At 41.4% G+C, this 19,849-nt stretch overlaps 1 protein-coding gene across 4 annotated transcripts in view; it reads left to right on the top strand.

The window, feature by feature from the left end:
• The window catches only part of CCDC15 (coiled-coil domain containing 15), a 102,109-nt gene extending 85,147 nt beyond the window's left edge, over positions 1–16,962 (top strand). The window contains exons 17-18 of one of the 4 annotated variants that reach the window (XR_008421260.1): positions 10,750–10,844; positions 13,025–16,962. The gene's annotated coding sequence lies outside the window, so the exon portion shown is untranslated. Of the gene's footprint in view, positions 1–3,768; positions 3,841–10,749 lie in introns of those variants that run through there. The other 3 variants (XM_053900308.1, XM_019433474.2, XM_019433475.2) reach the window with 3 other exon arrangements.
• Positions 16,963–19,849: the final 2,887 nt, after the last annotated feature.

Below are 19,849 nucleotides of genomic sequence, written 5' to 3'. Positions count from 1 at the left end.
AGCCTTAGAAAGGAAAGAAGTACTACCACATGATATAATATGGACGAGCCCTACGAACATGCTGAGTGAAGTAAACCAGTCACAAAAAGAAAAATGCAGTATGATTCCACTTATATGAGGAACTTAGTCAAATTCATAAAGACAGAAACTAGAATAGTATTGCTGGGGTCTGGGGGGAGGAGGAAATGCAAAGTTGTTGAACGTGTAGGGTTTCGGTTTTACAATATGAAAAAGTATTGGAGATCTGTTTTTACAACGGTGTGAATCTATTTAACATGACTGAACACAGCGTGTACACACTTAAAAACAATGACAATGGTAAACTTTAGATTATGTGCAGTTTTTTGTTTGTTTGTTTTGTTTTTTTACCACAGTTAAAAATTTTAAGAAGGAAAATTCCATCCCATTAGCAGTCACTTTTCATTCCCTCCTCCCTCAGTGCTCGGCAATCACCAACCTGCTTTCTGTCTCTATAGATAGATTTACGTGTTCCGGACTTTTCATAAGAATGGAATCATACAATATATAATTTTTGTGTCTGGAGTCTTTGTTTAGTATAATTTCTTTTTTTTTTTTTTTTTTTTGACATTTCTTTATTTGTGAGAGACAGCAGGAGTGAGGGAGGGGCAGAGAACAAGAGAGGGAGACACAGAACCTGAAGAAGGCTCCAGGCTCTGAGCTGTCAGCACTGTCAGCACAGGGCTTGACGCGGGGCTCGAACTCACGAGCCGTGAGATCATGACCTGAGCCGAAGTCAGACGCTCAACAGACCGAGCCACCCAGGCGCCCCATGTTTAGTATAATGTTTTTAAGATTTTTTCCATGTTTTAGCATGTATCAGTATAATACTTCATTGCATTTTGTTGCCCAGTAATATTCCACTCTATGGATACCACATTTTATTTTACGCATTCATCGCTTGATGAACTTTTGGGCTCTTTCTCCTAATTGGCTATTATGAATAACGCTGCTATGAACATTTGCTTACAGATTTTTCTGTGGACATATGTTTTCATTTCTCTTGGGTGTATACCTAGGAGTGAATATGCTGGGTCACGTGGTAGCTCTATGTTGAATGTTTTGAGGAATTGAAAACCGTTTTCCAAAGTGGCTGGCTATACCATTTTATATTTCTACCTATGGTGATAAGGGTTCAGATTTCTTCACATTACCAACATGTGTCATTATCTGTCTCTGATTATAGCCATCCCACTGGGTGTGAAGTGGTATCTCACAGTGGTTTTAATTTGCATTTTCCTGGTGGCTAATAATGTTGAGCATCTCACGTGCTTATCAGCCATTTGTATATCTTCTTTGGAAAACTGTCTTTTTAGATCCTTTGCCCATTTGTACTTGGGTTATTTATCTTTTGATTATTGAGTTATGAGTGTTAGTATATTCTCTATATAGGTCTCTTATTAGACATATGATTAGTGAAGGTTTTCTCCCATTCTGGAGATTTTTTTTTCACTTTCTTGATGATTTTCTTTGCCACACAGAAGTTTTTAATTTTGATGAACTCAAATTCATTTAAACTTTTTCTTTTGTTTTTCTTTTGTTTCTTTAACCGATACCTAATCCAAGGTCACAAAGATTTATTCCTGTGTGTTCTAATAAGAGTTTTATAGTTTTAGTTCTTACATTTAGGTCTGTGATCTATTGTTTTTCTTTTTATAAGTTTATTTATTTTGATAGAGGGAGTGAGCAGGGGAGAGGCAGAGAGAGAGGGCGAGAGAGAATTTCAAGGAGCCTCCACACTGTCAGCATGGAGCCCGATGGCAGGGCTTGGACTCAGAAACCATGAGATCGTGACTTGAGCTGAAACCAAGGGTTAGATGTTCAACCAACTGAGCCACCTAGGCGCCCCGGTCTGTGATCTATTTTGAGTTAATTTTTGTGTAGGTGTTAGACCTGGGTCCAACTTCACTTTTTTGAACGAGGATATCCAGTTGTCCTAGCTCCATTTGTTCAAAAAATTTATCATTTGTGCCGCTGAATTGATATGACATTCTTGTCAAAAATTAGTGGACCATTAAGGTGGGGGTTTATTTCTGAACTGAGTTCTATTCTATTAATCTATATGTTTATCATTATACCAGTACAATCTGTCTTGATTAATGTAGCTTTCTAGTATGTTATGAAGTTGGGAAGTGGAAGTCTTCCAACTTTGTTCTTCTTTTTCAAGATTGGTTTGCTATTCTGAGTCGCTTGCATTTTTCATATGAATTTTAAGATTACCTCCTGCAAAAAAAGCTAGCTGAGATTTTTTTTTTAATAGGGATTGCATTGAATCTATAGATCACTTTTGGAGCAATTACCTTGTGATTCATGAACACAAGATATCTTTACATTCATTTAAGTCTTCTTTAACTTCTTTCAACAATGTTCTGTAGTTTTTAGAGCATAAAATTTGTACTTACTTTGTTAAATTTATTCCAAAGTATCTTATTCTTTTTGATGCTATTTTCAATAGAATTATTTTCTTAATTTTATTTGCAGATTGTTCATTGCAAGTGTATAGTAATGTAATTGATTTTTTGTATATTATTCTTGTGTTCTGCAACCTTCCTGAACTCTTTTTTACTTTTAGTAGTTTTGGGGGGGTTTCTTGGGATTTTTTAATATATAAGATCTTCTCATTTGCAAATAGAGATAGTTTTGCTTTTTTCCTCTCTGATCTGGATGCCTTTTATTTCTTTTTCTTGCCTAATTGCCCTGGGTAGAACATCCAGTACCATGTTGAATAGGAATGATGAGTGGACATCCTTGTCTTGTTTCTAATCTTAGGGGGAAAACATTTGGTCTTTCATCATTATGTGTGATGTTTGCTGTGAGTTTTAATAAAAGCTTTTAATAAAGGGTCTCTGAATTCCCTTTATTAGTTTGAGGAAGTTACCTTTTGTTACTAGTTTGTTGAGTGTTTTTACCCTGAAAAAGTATTTAATGTTGTGAAATGTTTTTCTGCATCTATTAGGATTATTGTGTGTTTTTTGTCTTTTTTTTCTCTACTTAATAAAATGTATTACAATAATTGGTTTTCAGATGTCAGACCAACCTTTTACTGCTAGGATAAGTTGTATTAGTTCTTACCTATTTGGTCTTGTACTACAAGCTTTTTGCTTGTTCATTCTATTTTCTTTTTTTTTTTTTTTTTAGTTTGGTTATCTGAGATAGGTGAATTGATGTGTCTGACACCAAGTTCACAGTGAAATGATAATGGGATTAAATCTTGCATAGGATTAAGCAACTTTCCAGTCTTCTTCCTCTAGGTTCAGTCTATGAACATAAATCTCCCCTGAGCAGGAATATGTTTTTGCGTTGTAATTTGGTCATATATAAACAGTGTTAATGATTTATTTCTGTGGGGTTAGAGAATGCTGGGATAGCTAGCAGCTACCAAGGAGGAAGCCTGAGTCTCATAACCCTTACTGATGGTAGTGTGGCAAATCCTGTTTAAATTGGATGAATGCACTTTGAAAAGAAGCTTGGAATCTAAGAGTTTGCTAATTTATAAGTTTGTGAACTCATGGTTGGATGGACAAATTCTACAAGGTTTCTAAATGAGAAGGACCTATAAAAATGAAGAGACCTGGATGTAAGAAGTGAGCCTAAGTGAGATAGATTTTGATTTCTGGGAGGGGAGGGGGGGTATTAAGTTTGGACCCACTAATTCAAATAGGGTAGGTGGCAGACATTTCAAATAAACAACTGAGTAAGAATGAACTTTCTTAGATAATTATTTCTTTATTCTCCTCAAATTTCTTCTAGGTTTTCCCTCATACTTACCAGGTGGTGACAATGCTTCCTGTATCTCTGGAAAAACAAGCTGTCAAAGGGAGGTTCCCCAAGTTCCCACCATCCTACCTACCTGCCTACCTACCTGTGTATCTTAGTTCTTTTTTTTTTTTTTTTTTTTCTTCGACGTTTTTTATTTATTTTTGGGACAGAGAGAGACAGAGCATGAACGGGGGAGGGTCAGAGAGAGAGGGAGACACAGAATCGGAAACAGGCTCCAGGCTCCGAGCCATCAGCCCAGAGCCTGACGCGGGGCTCGAACTCACGGACCGCGAGATCGTGACCTGGCTGAAGTCGGACGCTTAACCGACTGCGCCACCCAGGCGCCCCTGTGTATCTTAGTTCTTAATATGGATAAACTTTTATTCTATCTTAGGCCTGCTCTGACTTGTGGCTAGATCCAGTTCCCTTCCACCTACTTAAGGAAACAATGCCTCAGCATTTCTCTGCCTTGTCTTCTGCATCATAATTTCCTCCTCACTCCTAGTCTTGCTATCAGTATATAAAGCTGCTGTGATTTCTTCCATCTTTAAAACCAACCAGAGAGAAGAAAACCTATCTTTCTTCGCCCTGCCTTCCCCTTTACCTACCACCAGCCTTCTCTGCTTCTCTTTCTGACAAAACTCCTTGAGTTGTCTCTACCTCCTCCTCCTGTTCTCACATTCTCTCTTGAATGCATTCTAGCAAGACATTTGCCTTCATCTCTCCAATGAAGATGCTTTTTTCAGAGTCACCAATGACTTCCATATTGTTAAATCCAATGGTCATTCATTCTCATACTTCCTCTTGACCTTTCAACAGAATTAAACATTTTTTTTTGAAGTTTCTTATCACCTGGCTTCTACAACACCAAAGCTTTTGATTTTTCTTCCAACTCAACTGGTTATTTCTTCTTCATTTGTTTTTGCTGTGTTTTCCTCATCTTTGAATATTAGGGTGTCACAGGGCTCAGTCCCTGGACTTCTTTTTTACCTACACTTACTCTTCTGGTAATCTCTTTTAGTCTGATAGTTTTTTAAAAAGTTTTTTTTAATGTTTATTTATTTCTGAGAGAGAGAGACCGAGCACGAGCAGGGGAAGGGCAGAGAGAGGGGACACAGAATCGGAAGCAGGCTCCAGGCTCTGAGCTGTCAGCACAGAGCCCAACAAGGGGCTCAAACCCACAAGCTGTGAGATCATGACCTGAGCCGAATTTGGACGCTCAACCGACCGAGCCATCCAGGCACCCCTAGTCTGATGTTTTTGTTTTTTGTTTTTAATTTACATTTATTTATTTTTTAAATTTTTTTTTTAACGTTTATTTATTTTTGAGACAGAGAGAGACAGAGCATGAACGGGGGAGGGTCAGAGAGAGAGGGAGACACAGAATCGGAAACAGGCTCCAGGCTCTGAGCCATCAGCCCAGAGCCTGACGCGGGGCTCGAACTCACGGACCGCGAGATCGTGACCTGAGCCAAAGTCGGACGCTTAACCGACTGAGCCACCCAGGCGCCCCAACATTTATTTATTTTTGATAGAGACAGAGCACAAGTGGGGGAGGGGCAGAGATAGAAGGAGACAAAGAATTGGAAGCAGGCTCCAGGCTCCGAGCTGTCAGCACAGAGCCTGATGCAGGGCTCAAACTCACAAACCGCAAGATCATGACACGAGCCGAAGTCTGACGCTTAACCAACCGAGCCACCCAGGCGCCCCTGATGGTTTTAAATGTTATCTACATACTCCCAAATTTATATTCTGGTCCAGACCTCTCACTGAAATCAAACTGTTAACAACTCCAACTGCTTACTTGACATTTCCACATCGTTGGCCTCCCTCAAATTTGCTCCTTCTGCAATCTTTCCCATGTCAATTCCCATGTCCCATCTATTTATTGAAGCCGAGAAACTTGAAGAAATCATTGCCTTCTGTCTTTATCTCATTTTCATCCTTCATCACTTCCTCAGCAAATTGTGTCAGCTCTACCTTCAAAATGTATCTCCCGTTCATGTTCCTTATCCTGCCAGATGCCTGGTCCAAACCACCAGCATCTCTCTCATGGATTACTGTAAGAGTTTCCTAAGTAATCTCTCTGCCTGTACTTTGTATACTTTCTCAGTACAGCAACCAAACTTAACACATCCAAAAACCAACCTTCTGGTCTCCACCTTTTACACACACATATGCATACCCCCTAACGACAACAAAAAAATCTGTTCCTTCAGTCTTCTCCATCTCAGCAAATGACAGCTCCATCTTTTTAGCCAAAAAAAAAAAAAAAAAAGAAGAAGAAGAAGGAGAAGCATAGAGTCAACCTTTACTTGTGTCTTTCTTATGCAACTTCTTGTTGGCTCTACCTTGAAAATGTATGCAGTATACAACTACTTCTCAGTATCTGCCCCACTGCATCCCTGATCTGAGTCATCATCATTCCTGAATTATTGTGACGGTCTCCTAGTTGGTTATCTTGTTTCTATATTTGCCCCTTCCAGACTGTTCTTAGTACCACAACCAGAGCAGTCCTTTCAGAAAAAGTAAGATTGTATCACTCCTCTGCTCACAGTTCCCTTTGGCTATTCGGGAAATTTCAGCCAGAGTCCTTATTATGTCATACAAGGCCGTAAAAAATCTGGTCCTAATCCCTTTTGAGTCTTTATCTCCAACTGCTCTTTGTTTTTGCACATTCTGCTCATCTTTGTATTCCTTAGGACAGTCTAGGGACACTTTTGCTTTAGGGCTTTTTAATTTGCTGTTTGCTCTACATGGAGACACTTCTCCCTCAGGTAATATTTGGCTAACTTCCTTACCTCCTTTAAGTCTTTATTCAAATGTATCTTCTTAAAGGGCCTTCTGGACCCTTGGCCATCTTATTTTTTTTTTTTTTTAATCCTTATTTATTTGTTCTTGAGAGAGAGAGAGACTCTCAAGCAGGCTCTGCACTGCCCGCGTGGAGCTGGACTCAGGGCTCGAACTCACAAACTGTGAGATCATGACCTGAGCTATAATCAAGAGTTGGATGCTTAACCAACTGAGCCACTTAGGCACCCTTGACCATCTTATTTTAAAATCAACCCTCCTGACCACCTCCACACCCAGGTATTCCTTATCCCCTTTCTCTGCTTCACCTTTCTTCCTAATACTTCTTTCTGCATGACATACTATATATTTTACTTAATGTTTATTTTCTCTCTCTCCCTGCTGGATTGTATACTCCACAAAGACAGGGATTTTTGCTTATTCAATGGTTCATCCCCGGTTCTTAAGACTATGCCTGTCACATAATGGGCTCTCAGTAAATGTTTGTAAAATGAATGAACATTTTTGTCCTTTAAAAATTCCAAGTATTTCTACGTGATTAGTAGTTTTACCTAATGTTTTTGATCTTTACCCAAAAGGTCTTTGGACATCATTTTATTTTGTATTTTATTTTCTCATTGCTACTGTAATTTGGGACAAATAATTTAATTTCTCTGGACTATCGTATTCTCTTTTATAAAATAAGAGAGTTATACTAAGTGACCTTTAATCTCCCCTGTAGTGCTTAACATTGTATGGACTTAGTAATTACGTTTTATACTTTTGACCTCACTCTCAGGGTTTCCATTTCATTTGCTCTTCATGCTGAGCTTGCACTAGTGTAGGTTTTACTCGTGGACAGTGAGGCGAGGGTAGGGCAGGTTCGTTCTCCTCCACTCCGACTCCACCACCGACCTTGTCAGAGTAGATGCAGATTCGATAGGTCCCAGCGGACTAGGGGGGCAGAGCAGGTGGAAGAAGAGCAAGAAAGTATGGGTATACGTGCAGCAAGAGGAGCACAATCCCGCTGTGCTGCTCCCAAGACAGGAACTTTATTGGTTCACAGAATCTGTGCCAAGCGATGGAACACATATATGATGGAGGCCACTTCAGGAATATGGTAGTAGCGGAGGATATTCACGTACTAGTTTTCCGGCAGTAAAAAACTGGTGCATGATACATTTTCCTAGGCAGTCCAACCAAAACAGCTTGCTCCAGTTGCTTTGGTTTTAGTAAACTCTGTGTTCTCCCTCTTGCACCGTTGTAGTATATTGCTTTAGTACATAACTTAATTGTCTAGGCCTCGCCCTTACCTAGTTAGCCCTTTTTTGATAGCAGGAATGAGATTGTCAGCAACTTTATTGACTACCCACTGGGCGCAGAGGCTAGAAACTGCTGCTTTCATCTCTCCTAACCACTTCAGGTGTGATAAAGGGGGTATCTGGTATTACTTTACCATGTTTACTTAGGTTATGTTTTTGGAGGCAAAATATTTCTTTTCATTTCCCACTAGGTGTAGTGAGCATAATTTGTTTTGTGTCCCATCTTGGTGGGGCATTTCTCCATGCTTCTTTGAAAAAAAGATTTGGGAGATTGGAAATATTATTGAGGAAGATAAAGGAAATGCTCTCCTGGCATGCTAGGCCCATTCTGACAGGCAAACAACTTTGAATATGTTGACTTAGATTTTTATTTATTTATTTATATATTTATTTATGTATTTATTTATTTATTATGTGTTTTTTAAATTATGTTTATTTATTTTTGAGAGAGAGACAGAATGCAAGTGGGGGGAGGGGCAGAGAGAGTGAGAGACACAGAGTCCGAAGCAGGCTCCAGGCTCTGAGCACAGAGCCAGACGCAGGCTTGAACCACAGACCATGAGATCATGACCTGAGCCAAAGTTGGACGCTTAACCAACTGAGCTACCCAGGCACCCCAAAGTTTTAAAGCTGTTTTAAGGTGGAAATGAATAGTCCATGTCTGGTCTTGCTCTCACTGACCGCTATTAGAGGGGTATGCCAAGGAGAAGTCAAATTGATTCCTTTTGAGTAAGACAGTTTGGTATTGTACCATATAAGTTGTCATCCCTTTTGGGCCCCACGATGAGATAGATCACCCTTGGTAGAAATTTTCACTCAATTCTTGGCTTAGGTTCTTTGCAACTGCCTATCCCCCCACCAGATATCTACAGCAGTCATTAGTTAATGAAACTGTTAGACATTTCCATCATCTGAACCCACTAATTCATCCTCACAACCTTAAGAGTAAGAGAAGCAGACATTGTGCCTCTTGGTATGATGCAATACAAAACATATGGTGCCTTCTGTGAAGTATTTGTGCCCTGCAAAAGTTGAAACTGAATATGATCAAGCCTGTAAGCTTTTCTCATCTGGGTTCTGGGAGGAAATTGAGTCCTACTGTCCTATGGAATCTACTGTATATAATAAGGTAACCTCTCTCCTATTCACTTAGAATGGCACCACGCACCATCCTGGGAAGAATTGAGAAAATAGCCACTCAAATTGTTCTCTGTGTTTTCTGGTTTAGATGAAGACAATATGTAAAGAGAAGGGTGGTGAGGATTCTATTTACAGGAAATAGAGGGAAACAAATTATACTATGAGAAAGTAGAAATCCAAAGGATGAGTCATTCTAAAGTAAACTGGCAATTTCTTCAACAAGTTAATGGCTTGAATTTAAAAAACGGGGAGATGGTTCTAGATTAAGACAGACTTCTGGAGATAACAACCACCGAATATAATGTATGGACTTTGTTTGGATCCTGATGTGAAAAAAAGCAATCTGTCTTTGAAGCAGGCAAGAGAATTTGAAGAGTCTTAAGTTTGGTAGATATGATGAAGTATTATGTGAAAATATCTATACAGATATGGATACTGAAGTATATCGGGATGAAATGAAATTATGCTTGAGATTTACTTTAATTCAACAAAATGAGACAACAGAGATAAAGTCAGTGTGGCAAAAGTTTGATGATAACGAATCTAGACCATGGGTATGTCAGGGTCTCATGTTATTCAGTCTGTTTTTGTGTATGTTTGAATTTTCTTAAAAACTATTCAGTTTAAAAACGTTGGTCCTGAAATAACCTCGTTAGCATTATAAGTGTCCTCCTCGCTCTCTCTGCTCCCCCTCCCCATAAATAATAGAAGGTTTAGGTATGAAAGTAGTATCCCTTAGTTGTGGGACTTCTGACCTAGTTGTTATTATCAGTTATTATTAGAACCTAGAGGCTGCAGCATTTTGTGGCCTTTCTATAAGAAGGGGTGATTAAATAGAAATAGGTTCATTCCAGCAGGTGGAAGTTCTCTAATACAGCTCACACCCTGAATCATCAGATAGGCACCCAGTCACCTGGTTTTATAATCTGATGAATTCCCAGGCATATAAAAATTCAGAAGATCAGGGATGAAAGACCATGGGGAACATCAGGGTAGAAATGACAAAAAGAATGAATTGGCGATTGTAAAAGAACATAGGGACATCCAATTTGACCTTTTAATGCCTAAGCGAAAAAGTTTTCTATATGCCTCAGTTGTTATGACATTTATGTTTGATTTGCATTTAGTTATTTTATTTATTGTTCCTTCTTACACTGAGCTTTTTTACCACTAAAGCCAGATTTTTTTTTAAGGCAGAGAATCAAGGAAAGAGGGTTTGTCTCATTGCCAGATGGATGGGTGTGTTATGTAAATTGAAAATTAGCATATCTTCTTTATTGCTTAACCAGAAATGAGATGATGCCTACGTACATTTTAATTCTTCCTGCTCAAAACTTGAGGTAACCCTCACCCAACAGGATCTTATCACCTTATCAAGATTGGGTTATGGTTCAGCTAGAGGAAGGAGGTGCCTTAACCTGCTTTCCTAGGTGGGCACTGTGTTTTTTGTAAGGAGTTCAAAGCAATTGCCGTAGAGCTGACCAACCCATCTTTTTCTGTCACTCATCAGTACTTTATATCTACACATCAAACTTGACTGTCCTACAGCTCTGTCCTTGAGGGTTCAGAGTCAGGGAGTCTTCAGGTACCTCATTTGCAAATATCTTTTCCCATTCTATAAGTTGCCTGTTCTGTTGGTTGTTTTCTTCACTGTGCAAAAGCTTTTTATTTTGAGGAGGTCCCAATAGTTCATTTTTGCTTTTGTTTCCCTTGTCTCCAGAGAGATGTCAAGTGAGAAGTTGCTACGATCAAGGTCAAAGAGGTTGCTGCCTGTTTTCTCCTGTAGGATTTTGGTGATCTCCTGTCAACATTTGGGTAGAATCTCCAAACATGCTGTCATATTTGACTTTTAAAATACCTGTTCATTACCTGAACCGTTTATTTATTTTTATTTTTTTTAATTTAATTTTTTATTTTTAAAATTTTACATCCAAATTAGCGTATAGTGCAACAATGATTTCAGGAGTAGATTCCTTAGTGCCCCTTATCCATTTAGCCCATCCCCCCTCCCACAACCCCTCCAGCAACCCTCTGTTTGTTCTCCATATTTATGAGTCTCTTCTGTTTTGTCCCCCTCCCTATTTTTATATTATTTTTGTTTCCCTTCCCTTATGTTCATCTGTTTTGTCTCTTAAAGTCCTCATGTGATTGAAGTCATATGATACTTCTCTTTCTCTGACTGACTAATTTCACTTAGCATCATACCCTCCAGTTCCATCCATGTAGTTGCAAATGGCAAGATTTCATTCTTTTTGATTGCCGAGTAATACTCCATTGTATATATAAACCACATCTTCTTTATCCATTCATCCATCGATGGACATTTGGGCTCTTTCCATACTTTGGCTATTGTTGATAGTGCTGCTATAAACACGGGGGTGCATGTGTCCCTTTGAAACAGCACACCTGTATCCCGTGGATAAATGCCTAGTAGTGCAATTGCTGGGTTGTAGGTTACCTGAACTGTTTAGTTCATCTGTTTTCAACCTGACTGGATTTTTTTAATTTGAGGTGTGTGTGTGTGTGTGTGTGTGTGTCTTCATTTGGTGCAGTAAATAGACAGGGACTTGATAAGACTTGAAGGACTTGATAAGGCAACACACAAAGACTTGAAAGAAACTGATGAATTTTCTGTTTTTTGTGTTTTATTTGTTTTTTTATTCTCGAGAGGCCTGGGAATGTTCCCCTCTCTCTGACTGAAACTCTGTCATTATAAACTTGGAAGAACCTGTCCAAGTTCATTGGTAGGAAGGGGTAAACCAGCTTTAGAAACAGCGATCAGTAAATAGAAATTATTAGAGCCCATTTTGACATACGGTGAATATCTAGATGACATTGATTCTAAGAAGGGAAGACTTGGGACAGAGAATAAGAGCCTCTCAGAAGGTAGGTCTAGGATTAGGACTCTTTGTCCCAGGAATTTCAGTCTTGGACTTGATTCCTGCATCTTGCAGGCAGTCCTTCATGTATTTTACAAGGCATGCCACTATTATACTAGGAGCCAAGGATCTGAGGGCCGTACTCAAGGGTTTTGTGGAGAAATTCTAGGGTGAAAAGATTGCTGGGCCAAAGGAGATATAAGAGAGTTTTTCCAGACTTTGGTTGCCATAGACATCTAGGGGTGGCAGGAATATCTTCAGATTTTATTGGGTGGCACTGGTTTGTTTATTCAGACCTTTTAAAAACTTGCTAGTAAAACTCTTCCCTTGAAGACCTTTCAATCCTTGCCTGTGAAAAGTATGGGTCTTTGAAGTCACATGCTTCTGATTTCGAAACCAAATTTCCAATTTTTATTTGTCCAACCTGTTCTCCCTGTTTCATTCCGTTTGCCTCACAACATTAAAATGTGTTCCCACTTGTAGACCCAAGAGAACAGCAGTGTAAGGTGGGGAGGCAGTTCCACACTTATCCCAGGTGCTAAGAGGGAGTTTGATTTTACATATGGAGAAGTCCTCAGGGAGAGATGCTGTCTCATCTTTCTACCACCATCACTGTGTAAATCAGGCATGCCAGTTCTCCATAAGCTTAAATTTCCTTGTCTGAGGAGATTATCTCCTAGCCATCCAGTGGTGCAGAGGAAGGCGTCAGACAAGAACTAGGAACTGGGGTGGTACCTGGATGGCTCAGTCGGTTTAAGCGTCCAACTTTGGCTGAGGTCATGATCTCACGGTCGGTGAGTTCGAGCCCAGAGTCGGACTCTGTGTGGACAGCTTGGAGCCTGGAGCCTGCTTCCGATTCTGTGTCTCCCTCTCTCTCTGCCACTCCCCCATTCACACTCTCTCTCTCAAAAATAAGTAAACATTAAAAATATTTAAAAAAAAAAAAAAAAAGAACTAAGAACTTGGAATCTAAGGAACACTACCGAAATCTTGCTTGATGTTAACTTGAGTCATATGGACAGCTCATCCCGCTACTTACGGCATATTCTCAAAAGAGGGAATTTATATTTAAAAGGTAAATTTCTTATTTTTTTTTTCCCCATCTCTTGTTTCTAGAATTAGCAAGCTGAGAACTACTGGAAGGAACTTAAAAGTTGATGAACAGCTGCCTCCCCCTCCGACCCCCCAACACTTGTCTTGTTACAAAACTTTTAAAAAATAATTACAGATATACAGGAAGTTGTAAAAGTAGTTCAGATAGGTTCTATGTAGGCTTCACCTGGTTTCCCCCAATGGTTATATTTTATGTAACTATAGTATAATATCAAAACCAGAAAGTTGACATTGGTACAATATGTATGTATAGTTTTATGTGTGCCATTTCCACCTGTGTAGATTTGTGTAAATACCACCACAGTCAAGATACAAAATTATTCCATCACCACAAAGATCTCCTCTTACTACCCCTGTAGTCATACTTGCACACCCCCCCCCCCCCCCGTTTACCACCGTCTCTAACCCCCGGCTACCACTAATCCATTTCCATCTCCATAATTTTGTCATTTCGAGAACATTAGATAAGTGGAATCATACAGCAAGTGGTCATTTGAGATTAATTTTTTTTCTCTCAGCTTAATGACACCGAGATCTATCCAAGTTGCTGTGTGTATCAATAGCTTGTTCCCTTTATTGTTGAATTGTGTCCCGTGGTATGGGGACCACAGTTTGTTTAACCCCTCATTCATTGAGGGACATTTTGGTTGTTTCTAGTATTTTGCCATTACAGATAAGGCTGCTGTGGACATTTGTGTACAGGTTTGTGTGGACAGAAGATTTCACTTATCTGAGATAAATGCCCAGAGTATCGCTAATGGACTGTATGGTAAGTGAATGTTTAGTTTTTTAAGAAAGGGATAGCATGCAGTTGGGTTCTGGTTTTAATCCTTTCTGTCAGGTGGGTGGTTGAAATCCAGCTTTCTTCTTGGCCTCCATTGATACCCTTTGGTGGGGGTTGGGGAAGGACACCTCATTACCGCTTGGTTAGTGGGAGTTCTGGCTCTCTACTGACATCACCCTGCCTGGGATCAGGAGGGTGCCTCCTTACTGATCCCCACATGTCCTCCACTAACACCATGGTGTTAGGGGCTAGGTGCTCATTACCACTGGAAGCTGGTGAAAGTTCTGGCCTCCCATTTGTAGTTTCCTTACACCACTCTGACTGTGGGGCTGGGGGGATACCTCGTTACAGCCAGGCCCAAATGGATGTTGAGGCTCCCTGCTTTGCTTTTGCTGGTAGGAGTGGGAAGGGGCTGCCAAGTTTTCTGTGGTGTTTGGTGGGAGTAGGGTGGCTATTGCTAGACTACCCCCGTCTGGATCCTTTAACTAGATATAGCTGGCTTTTCTTTTTTTCTTCTTTTTTTCTTTTTCTTTGTGCTGTTGGCTCTTCCAGATGGCTGGCTTCTCCAACATCCAGTTCAGATAGATGAAGCAAAAAGCAAACACAGACAAATCACTGCTGTGTCTCTCCTCAGATCTTTTCCTAGCTCATCCAGAGTCATGTATATGTTGCTATATATATATAATGCCCAGGGTTTTCAGCATTTAGTGAGAGTAGGGAGAATTGAGTCTATTCCATCTTGATCCAGAACGAGAAATCTCACAAAGAGCTTTCAAGTGGCCATTTCTCCTCTAAGGACATAAATCCGATCATGTCTCAACCCTCCTTAAAACCCTCCTCATCATATCCTGTCCAAAGGCTAAAATCCCAAGCCCTTAACATGGACTTTTAAGGCTCTTCAGTATCTTACAGCCAGGTATAACAGTCCTAACTTCTGCAGCTCCACACTTTGGACATGCCACCCTCCAGCTACATGGATTTCGCATGCACCACTTAAATATATCTGTCTTGCTTTTTTGTGCTTCCTTGTTGAGCACACACTAGTGCCTGTGCACTCTGCTGCTCCTGTCTCCTCTTCTCTACTTGACAGTCACCTAGCTGTACTTCAGTTCTGCTTCTTGTATTACCTGCTGTGAAGCCTTTCAAGACTTTCCCAGTTATCTGACCCTTTCTCAGTGCCACCATAGCAGAATGAACATAATCCTGCAAGCTATTTCTTATTTGAACTGATTTATTCTACTGGAGCTCTTTGAGGTGGAATTATGTCTCTATCCATCTCTGTCCCATTCAACTGTAAATCCTTTGAGGGTAGGGGCAGTACCTGTCCTATTTATCAATGTATCTCTAGCAGAGTGCTGTGCCTGGCACATAGTTGACACTTAACAAGTGTTTATTAAATGAATAGATGAGTGACTTGTTACTTCCAGATACCAGAGCAGCCAAAAATTGTCCTCAGCTTGCATGACTAGGCTGCCTGAGGCCACCTCACTTTTGTCATTACCATATCTGTTTTTTTTTTTTATTTCTGCACACATACCCCCCCAAAAAATGACTTTGGGAGACTAATGATTTAACTGCTTCCTCAATCTGCTCCTCCCTTTCCTGCTTTTAGGTCACGCTCATATATATTTGCTGCCATCACTGGTTGACCATTTGAGAGCAGGGCCGCCTCCTTGTTCAGCTGATAGTAGTCTCCTTTAAAGACCATTCTTCTGGCCAGTATGAACCATCCATCAGTCCTGCCTTGAAGAGACTGAAGCCCTTACTTTTGACCATTTATATCAAGGCTAGAACTTTCTTGGCCAAACCCTTCCAGAACATTGTCTTTTCAATGAAACAAAATCTCTTGGGGTACATGGTCACTTTGCTTGTCTCTATCTTTTGACTGTGTTGGCTGGAAGAATTTATTTATTTATTTATTTATTTATTTATTTATTTATTTAATTTATTTTGAGAGACAGAGCAGAGGAGGGGCAGAGAGAGAGACGGAGAGAGAGAATCCCAGGCAGTCTCCGTGCTGTCAGCATGGAGCCCAATATGGGGCTCGAACTCATGAGATCATGACCTGAGCCAAAACCAAGAGTCGGACACTTAACTGACTGAGCCCCCCAGGCCCCCCAGTGTTTATTTATTTTTGAGAGAGAGAGAGAGAAAGCATGAGTCGGGGAGGGGCAGAGAGAGAGGAAGACACAGAATCTGAAGCAGGGTCCAGGCTCTGAGCTGTCGGCACAGAGCCTGACACGGGGCTCAAACTCATCAACCAGGAGATCATGACCTGAGCTGAAGTCGGACGCTTCACCGACTGAGCCACCCAAGCGCCCCAGCTAGAAGATATTTAATTGCAGTTCTTTTTAGTGAAATGTCAGCATCTGACATATTTGAAATAATAATAGCTTCTTTCATTTTTTTATGACACTTTACTCAACCCATACATCCATCCTTGTCAACCTGAAATTATTCAACATGTGTTATCATGATGCTTACAATAACTTCACTGAGTAAAGTCATATATACACAGATACCCATATACATACACATGCACACACAAACACATATACACACACAGGATATTAAGGATTTACAAGTCAAACCTATTTGCTATACTCATTGGTGGTTTTTAAGGACTCCAATCTTGACCCCTATGTTTTGTTCTCATTTGTAGTGACCATTGGTGTCTGTCCATTGTAGGCAATATCTCATGCACATATAATAATCAGTGCTCCACTTACCAAACCTACTTAATCTGGCCAGGCACTTTTTATATGCAGAATTTTCAAAGTTTATTTATTTTGAGAGAGAGAAACAGAGCACACAAGCAGGGGAGGGGCTGAGAAAGAGAGAGAGTATCTCAAGCAGGTTCCACACTGTCAGCGCAGAGCCCAATGTGGGGCTCAAACTCACAAACTGTGAGATCATGACCTTAATGGAAATCAAAAGTCAGATGCTCAACTGACTGAGCCACCCAGGTTCCCTTATATGCACAATTTTTAATTCTTACAGCCACCCTGCAGGGTAGATATTATGACCCACATTTCACAGCTGAAAGAACTGAGGTTCAGAGAGGTAGTAATATCTTAGGATCGACTCCGTCTCAAGCCTATGTTGTTTTCACTACAATACTCAGCATCTTAATAAAAAGGCCTAATATGAACTTGAATCTTTATTTTTTTTTAATGTTTATTTCTGAGAGAGAGAGATAGACAGCGTGGGGGTGGTGGGCAGAGAGAGAGGGAGACAGAGAATCCCAAGCAGGCTCTGCAGCTAGCTGTCAGTGCAGAGCCCGATGTGGGGCTTGAACTCACCAACTGAGATCATGACCGAGCCAAAACCAAGAGTCTGACGCTTACGTGACTGAGTCACCCAGGCACCCTGAAATTGATTCTTTGAAAGGTTGGATAATCTCTATGTCCCCTAATATCCCAACTCCTACCCCATTAATCAAGGGTCTGGGTCTTGATTCTATCAAGAAATTTCACAATAATTATCATAAAAAATGATGCCACTTTCTGTTTAGTAAGACAAAAGTGGGGAGGAGGGCAGTGAGAATAACACTTGTATGTGTGTGGTTGGATTTTGGAGTTCTGTTGCCTCATGGCTTATTCTCATGGCACTTCTCATAGGCTTCCTCCAGCCTTTGGGTCTCCGGGTCCCTTAGAAAAAAACAGGGAGGATGCTGTTGCCATATCTAAAAGGGCCAGTACAGCCTACTGGCTACCCAGAAAGTCTTGTGGGTGATCAGTGACACTTGCTAGCAGTAAGAACTGGCATTTGATGAACAAAAAGGCCATCTCCTGTCCTATAAGCGCATGATACTAAACCACAGCAAGCATTTTTTTTTAATGTTTATTTATCCTTGAGAGACAGAGACAAAGCGTGAGCAGGGGAGGGGCAGAGAGAGAGGGAAACACAGAATCCAAAGCAGGCTCCAGGCTTCGAGCTGTCAGCACAGAGCCCGACGTGGGGTCCAAACCCACGAACTGCGAGATCACAACCCCAGCTGAAGCCGGACACCCAACCGACCGAGCCACCCAGGTGCCCCTAAACCACAGTAAGCATTTTTGACAAATGATGGAGGACTATCCACAATAAGAACTAGATATCTTTTCCTTTAGTTTCAGATTCAGTAACTCATCCATTCCCTTCTTATTGCCATCAGATACTGCTGTCCGCACCCTGCAGGGTTTGAGGAGTGTAAGGGGTGCCAGAGAACAGGAAGGTGAGTCAAGAGTGGAGAGCTTGTGTAGGTGAGTGAAAGGATTATCTGAGCCATAACATCCTCTTTGTCACTCCCCCAAGCTGCCGGAAATAAGGAGATTGTCCCGCTCACCCACAGGAGCAAGTAAGGGACATTGGTAAGAGTCTATTATTACCAAAGACATTACCAAGCTGCCATCCTGGCCCCTGAACAGGAGTATGTGGCTGGAACTCACAGGGAAGGAACTGGAACAAGGCAAAGACTATCTCAGGACTGGCCCGGCTCCCAGCTACTTGTTGGCACTCCGGGCACATTAGCCATACCACGACGAGGGCATATTAGTAATGTCTCTCTGAGAGCTCCAGCCCCAGGCAAGCATGGTCCGCTAAGAGGCACAAACACCATGTCTCCTGAGAGGCATGTGAAACGAGCAGTGATGAGAGTTATTACTTGTCTTCTTACTGTCTGAAATCAAAAGAGATGTTCCACACCACTGAAGACTGGGTGGCACCTCTGGAGCCATGGAGATGGTCCCCTCCATTCCTCAAGTGATGTCCATGTTCTCCTCCCGTATAGCATCGAGTAACTCAGCGGCTTCCTTGGCTCATTTGTATTTCAACTCTATCCTTCTCTTTAGTCCCTTAGGAACAAGTAGCTGTCTTCCTGGGGATATCAGCTCATTTTTCTAGTTTGTTTTCTACCCCTTAACCTGCTTTCATTCAGGCCTAATGTCTACTGGGTGTTGCTGACCCCAGAACTGGTCTGTCATACATTCTGAAACATCAGGTGTCTCCTGGGATTATCCCAGGTAAACCAGAATGGATCCCAGATGGATAATGCCCATCTCACTGACTTGTGAGAATGAAATGAACGGACATCTAGGCATAGTGAGTGGTATAATTGGGGGTTAAGTTAGCTGCTGTTTGCTATGCTCTCCCGTTGGTGTTTCACCTCTCTGTACTGTACCTAATCTAGCATTGGCTCCTTCCGCCTCCTTTCCTCTTTTCTCTCCACCCCTTTACCTCCTGTCCTCTCCTTGTTGTCTTCATTTCTGCCACCAGACCTCAGCCTCTGACTGCCTGGCATCAACAGGGTTTCACAACTCTGCTTACCCTCTTTTTGCTTGATTCTAGGGCTGGGAACAGCCAGGCCCTTCATTCTGGGCCCTGACCTGTTTGGTGGAATTGTTGCCTTCTTTTGCTGACCTTGCGCGTAGGGTCTGGCCACCCCTAGGACTTGGGGGCAGTGCGGTGTTGGGGCTGAAGCCAATTTGCACAGACCCGTTTCTATTTTATGCTCTATTAACAACTTTATTTTCCAAGTGAATGCTTCCTCTCTCCCCCCCCCACCCCCCGCCCCGTACAATTCACCTGTGGGCTTGTATCCAAAGATCTCACAATATCTTCTTTAAAAAAAATTTTTTTAATGGTTTTTAAATTTATTTTTGAGAGAGAGGGTGACAGTTGGGGAGCGTGAGGGGCAGAGAGAGAGGGACACACAGAATCCGAAGCAGGCTTAAGGCTCTGACCTGTCAGCACAGACCCACATGTGGGGCTCAAACCCACCAACCTCGAGATCATGGCCTGAGTCCAAGTCGGACCCTTAACCTACTGAGCCACCCAGGTGGCTCACCCCACAATGTCTTCTCTTTAGAGATGGAAACATACCCTGGAAATCTTTAGGCTACCTGCAGAGCACTTTTAAGGCACAGAATTCTGTGCTCCTTCACACAGCAGCTGCCTGGCTGCTCGCCTCCAGAAGGGAGAGAAGGAATGGCTGCAAGATTATCCCCGCAAGAGTGCGTGGAAGGCCAGTCCTTCTGGGGAAGGGGAATGCTAGAATCCTGCCT

Source organism: Panthera pardus, unplaced genomic scaffold, assembly GCF_024362965.1.
Source record: "Panthera pardus isolate Hobbes unplaced genomic scaffold, ASM2436296v1 HiC_scaffold_12, whole genome shotgun sequence".
NCBI lineage: Eukaryota > Metazoa > Chordata > Mammalia > Carnivora > Felidae > Panthera > Panthera pardus.
Note: the sequence above shows the minus strand (reverse complement) of the source record. Positions and strands in the feature narration are given on the sequence as shown.